Source organism: Armigeres subalbatus, unplaced genomic scaffold (assembly GCF_024139115.2).
Source record: "Armigeres subalbatus isolate Guangzhou_Male unplaced genomic scaffold, GZ_Asu_2 Contig1383, whole genome shotgun sequence".
Classification (NCBI taxonomy): Eukaryota; Metazoa; Arthropoda; class Insecta; order Diptera; family Culicidae; genus Armigeres; species Armigeres subalbatus.
The window spans coordinates 10,724-16,874 of record NW_026942158.1 but is presented as its reverse complement, the minus strand read 5'-3'; the positions used below and the strand labels follow the sequence as shown (position 1 = coordinate 16,874).

At 37.5% G+C, this 6,151-nt stretch overlaps 1 long non-coding RNA gene across 1 annotated transcript; it reads right to left on the bottom strand.

Moving 5' to 3' along the window:
- Positions 1 to 4,768: 4,768 nt before the first annotated feature.
- Positions 4,769 to 5,498, bottom strand: LOC134202735 (uncharacterized). The gene is made up of 3 exons (XR_009977320.1): positions 5,364 to 5,498; positions 5,087 to 5,306; positions 4,769 to 4,935 (listed from the first exon to the last, which is right to left on the bottom strand). It is a non-coding gene; the product is annotated as an uncharacterized LOC134202735 (long non-coding RNA).
- Positions 5,499 to 6,151: the final 653 nt, after the last annotated feature.

Sequence of the window (6,151 nt, the reverse complement as noted above, 5' to 3'; positions counted from 1 at the left end):
TGTGGTATGTAAAGAAAACTGCCCAAATATGTGAGAATGACGTGTCGGGACAACCGTCAGCTTTGTCAGTTGTGGTGCGTAAGGAAAACCTCCCAGATTATTTTCTGGTAAGGGTCTGTTCACAAATTACGTAACGCTTTTGGGGGGAGGGGGGAGGTCCAACTTTCGTTATTCTTTGTTACACCAAAAAGTGGGGGAGGGGGTGGGTACCGAGGGGTACTACCAAATGTTACGCATAACGCGAAAAATTAATTATTTTGAATGCTTTTTTAATCACTGATTGAAGTAGGTATTATTGCTGACATGTTTTGATCAAGACGATGAATACGCAACCTATCCTCTTCACTATCATACTAGCCATAACTGTCCCATGCTAGTCTTTGTAGTTTTTTAGTTTTTATCTCAAAGCCGGCTATTTTGATGTTTTTTTTTCAATTCTAAAATACAGCGATTAAACCTTCAAACCAAGCCAAAGTTCGCGAATATTGTATTTCTCGACAGAACAGCTCCGCTAAACTATTTGAAAGGTCATGGTCACAAATTCTGTTTTCGTTTCTACTAGCTGCGTTTTTAATATTCTTGATTTTTGATCATGTGCCGTTCCTATTCTAACAGTGTTCAAAAAATACTAAAACCCACACAAAAGGAAAAAAAATCTGCCTTTAACATTTTCATAGTTACGCGTTATACGGAGTAGGGATGGGGTATCAAAAATGTTACTTTTTGTTACGAGGGGGAGGGAGGGGGTCAAAAACTTGGATTTTTGCGTTACGTAATTTGTGAACAGACCCTAATGAAAACCACCATATGTAAATACCGCATAGTCAATATTAATGTGGTACCATACCATTGCTAACATTCTAAAAAAGTCATAACAATATGATTGTACCACAGATAACAGATATTTAGGCTAGAACAAATTTTATTGAAAATCCTGTGTAAACTTTTGAATTGAAATTACGTTGGCCCACTATTGCCATCTACTCAATTGATTGCGGCAGTACACACGGACGCAGCCGATTAATAATCATCGAACGCAGCCACTGCATTTGACAGCCGCATTCGGGCTGCGTTTTCAATAACAATGATCCTTGCGCCATCTCCAATCGATTGCCAACAGAGATGGCATTTCACCACAGTGTTTGCACTGTAGCGCATGAGAAATGCAAAAAATTGAGCCAACAAACAATACTCACCACACTTTATGCGACCCACTCTTTCTTTCGCTGGTGAGTTTACCGAACGCCGGTGAGTGTAGGGGCCTGCACGCTACAGTGCATGTGTACCAAATTTGTGCTTAGAAAAACGCTCGCACACGCTCGGCAGCGTATTCACTGCCGTGTACACGCCAATGTGCGCTCTTTCAGGATCGCAGTAGGGATCCTATAATGAGAGATATGCAAATACTTTTCCAGACGATTTAGCAACGCTGTTACTTTTGTTTGCAAACGCTTCCAGCACTTGCCGCAGCGCAAAATGTTGAAGCTTGTATATGACTTTGCATTTGATAACAATTTGGAATATGTTTGTCTGTCCACTAACAGTGTTCAAATAAGCATTATCACTAAAATAAAAGTGCAATACAAATAAGCGAAACACGATACATAAACTAGATTACTTCTACTCGCGAAAGTAAAACAAATTGTTTATTCGATGAAATTTTTCTTAAAATCTATCTCAATACCTCTCAACCTCGTCTCAATCTGCAACAATAACAACGTTCATTTGGCTCACGCTTTGACAGTTCTCAATGCTCGATTGGCTTACAATGGCCGCTTTCGCATATCTCTCATTATAGGATCCCTAGATCGCAGCAGTAAACTGGTGCGATGTGGTAGAGATCGAATGATTTATTTTAACCGTTAAGGCTACCTTACACCTCGGGAAAATTTTCCGCCGGATTTTGAACCCCGTGCATAAATGGGGCCGGGACTTTGATTTTCCGTGTCCGAATTCCAAAACATCGCATATGCAAAAATGCATGGGGAAAAAATCCGTGGACCAAATTCCCGAGGTGTGAGGCTATCTTTAAGGCTCAAGGCTCCATAACTCTGTTTTGAAAATTAATGACGTTATAGCTTGTTAGTATTGGTGAGGCAACTAGTACGAAAAAGTGACGAAAATTTGAGGTGGGTGGAAAAGGGGTGGTAAAAGCTTGTCAGCTGCTACATAATGTTGCCAGATGCAACAAAATGTTTACTTTTAAGCATTTATGAAATATTTTTTATATGGAAACTTATTTTAAAATTCTTCATACACCACTGGGTTTTCAACATACAAGTGTTGGGGAAAGCAGAGTGTATGTAATTAAGAGTGGCGACATGTGCCGCATTTGACAGGCCTCCTACACGTTTGGAACACGATTTTGTATGGAAATAACAGATGAATTTTGTTCCAATTCTGACAGTGTCGCCACTCTTAATTACATACACTCTGGGGGAAAGTACAGTAAAACACTTTGATTCTCCGAATATTTACATTTTATCCGGTAAAATTTCGTGCACCGAGCACACTGAGACAGTTTCCCAAATTAATGTATGGCGAAATTAAGTCATTTTTTATTCTTCATCCGCAGACTGTTTGTTTGCTACTGCGTGAGTTTCGTGCCATCCATCCACACTTTCTTGTGCGCAGTGCAAATAGAACAGAATCGAGATGAATTAGGCTGTGGCAGCCTTGAAAGAGTGCTAGCCACAGATACTGATTTATTAGTTCTAATCTGTAAAATGAGTAAGGAATAATGAAATGTAAATTTGCCACCAAAACCGATTATACGTTGAGAAATTATTCTACGAAAACATTGATTGTGGGGGGAGAAAATTGTAAAAGTATGCGCTGTCGTCTGCTTGGTCGAGGCTGCTCGGCTGCCGTAGTTTTGTTTTTTTTTGACTGCATGGTAGGATGAATGGTACGGTTAAATTAAATGTCAACCATTCTCCACCCTGCCAACAGAAGCTTACATAATCTTTTCTTTTTTTTCTGGTTAATTTGATTAATTCGACAAACTGCAATAATTATTTGATTAAATAAATCTGGCAACGATGAAATGATCATTCTTTTCTTGTATATGCATAAAGTTGTTTGCGTGTCGACTAGCATATTCGATGTATTGTTTTGATATTTCTAAGTTGCTTTGCCGAGATTTTGAGCGCACTATTTCACCTAATGCGGTAGTGAATTTGGGTGTTCCGAATTTTACAACATTCACAATACAGCCGTCAAATTTGTCTCTCACTTCAAATTTTTTAAAGCAGTTTTCGTTGGTTTTTCGACATGAAGTGAAGAAATTGGTGTTCAACATCAAAGACAAAAGTGAAAGTTAGGTAGTGAATTATGTTTAGTTGTGATAAAATCAAGAAAACGGCGAGAAAAGAACAAGTGAAAAACTGAGTGCATGTTCAAAACAAGTGTATGGGTGTGTTTCGATCGTTCGGAGTTGGTGTGTGTACAATTAGTATACGAAAATTTGTTTAGGAAAAAAGCAGTTTTAAGCGCTTTTTAGTCAAATAATTAATAATCAATTTGCTAGGTGAGTGAAAAATTCATCTAAAAATACCATGAATATACGTTGACAGAGGTAAGTTGATGAATAACAGTGAAATATTGAATTTTGGCTAAAATTGCATTAGTATTAGTGCGAATGAGAACAAAATCATCTTCATCATCAAATTGATTACGGTTTATAGAGCCTTAAGACGTTTTCGATCCTGAAACGCTCATGCAGGCTCGCTCGTGCTGTGTACCACGTGCGATGATTTTTCATAAATGTTGTACAAAATACAACATCACGCGTGCTCGAGTGTTAATTTCATTATAATGAATATTTAAGCTTTACTCCATAGATGGTCAGACGCTGGATGAATAGAAGAATAATGTTAAAATGGATACATTCAGTCAAACTATCGTTTTCATCAAATAAATGTAGCTGTTACTTATCTTATTCTTCTTTAATGGTTCTTGGTATGCTTTTCAACTTAGTGTTTCATTAGCATTTGCACAGTTATTATTTAAATGCTTTTTTTTGCCCACCAACTGCATGAAAATTGTGTGGCAAGTACAATGGAAACACTGTGCCCAAGGTCAGCCAAGGCCTAAGGGCTGCAAGTTTCTTTGTCATGTCTTCTGAAAACATCCTAGGCCGGACCGAGAATTGATATTATTCAATTCATCAGAGATTACAAGTTAATTGAACCAATGCATTATAAAGATAAGAACACTCTCCATCATCATGCGGATACAGTGGACAACGTTAACTTTACTATTGGTTATCCTCTTATGGCATGTTCAATGCATACACTAGGCCCAGGGAGTCTCGAATGTTTCCCACCCGAAAACATCCTAGTCCGGACCGTGAATCGAGCTCGTTATCTCCGGATTGGCAATCCTATGCCTTTGCTTGCGGCTAACTGGAGACCCCTCACTCCATTCCTACACAGAAAGAAAAATCATTATTGAAATTAAAAAAACCGTTGGTAAAAATGAAAAGTTGCGTTGGTTCTTTTTCGTAGAGAGGTGTGAATGTTCAAAATAAAAGTACGTAAACTTTTGCGTCAACCATGGTACAAAAGTTGAATACCGTTCTGAAAATTAAAAGTTTCAACTTTTGAATAAAATTGTAGCACTGTCAAATAGAAATGATCATACATAGCTAATAAGAGTGTAATAATTTTGCAAGAAAAGTTTGTCCAAAGAATGAACCTTCCAATCCATTACCCATTGACCTTTCCTTTTTCGTTGTTATTAAATAATGAATGGTTTTTGTCTTGGTTTTTGCTTTGTTTATTTCATAATTTTATGCAGCATGTACAATTGCGTAGCAGCTCCTAAAACTACTTTCAACATCGCTCGTCAAGGACGTAATGTAGGAAATATTGCGCCTTACTTGGCGCCATAGATATTGTTTTCTGGAAACATGGGAAATCATCTCCGAAATGCCTGGAAATAAGATAGGGAATGGGAAACTATTTAATGGATGAAAAAAAATGTAATATCTAAGAAAATCGTGTATAAATCAAGGTGAACATTTATTTATCCAAAATCGACCAGCAGAGACAAAATGTGTATAATGGTTGATTTTTAGACTTACCATTTTTCAAGAACTATGATGAACCGGAGAATTGCTGACAAACGATGTTGGAGGACCGCTTACCCGCCCATGCTCCGACGAAAACACCATCTAAACGACTGAAATCCCTGGTCTTCAAAGTTTGTCGAAGGTGATGGATAGAAAATTTCACCTCCATTTCCAATTCCCAGCTCCGGTGAAAGCACCATCTCAGTTCTCCAATGTTTCGAATTTTTCAAAGCTGGAAAAAAAATTTATCATTGTAAAGGATTTATCGTAATGTTTTAAGCGTACTTACCTTAAATGTGAAATGTTTATCGGGAGCAAGTTTTTGCTAAACTTACGAAAAAAAGCCGTAATCCACAGAAAATTCCTTTTTCTATCTTCGGGTTTCTTTAGCTTTCTAGTCGGTTTCACGCTCACGGCTCGTGAAAATAAAAACAAAAATATAGCTCTCTCTTTTCATCGCATGGTGAATATTTTGTTTTCTTTCTTGCTTCGTTTAAAAGTACAACAGTTTTCACGATAAAAGTGCATACTTTTAAATTCACACGTAGACCCGACGAAAAATACTATTGAATAAAATATATTATTTTCAATGCGAAAGTTTTAACTCTCAATTTAAATAAAATATATCAATTTTTATGAAGAGAGTATAAGATATTTATTTACATCAATGTTCGTTTTCTGTGTGTATTGACAAGAAATGGAGCACTCCTTTTATGCAGGTACATATTTCTTATATTCGAGGCTACTTTAGATTAAAGTTTCGCTATGTATATTCCTGGTTTACGCCATCTCCCAAAGGCACACGCCTTTTATTCAGTATCGGCTTCAATAAAATTTCTCGGGTTACAGCAATTCCTACAACTTTTTAATAGGGACACGGCAGGTATTTCCGTTCATCGTCGTAGGGGCTAAAACCAACAAAAGCAACGTACATTTGCTAGAACTCCACTATAGCAGAACAATTCTCCTGAGCTTACAATTTGGTACGTATGAGTTTTACAAAAAAGCGTCTCTTCTATTGGTTTTCGAGACTATGACGAACAGACGAAAATACCTGCCGTGTCCCTACCACCTACC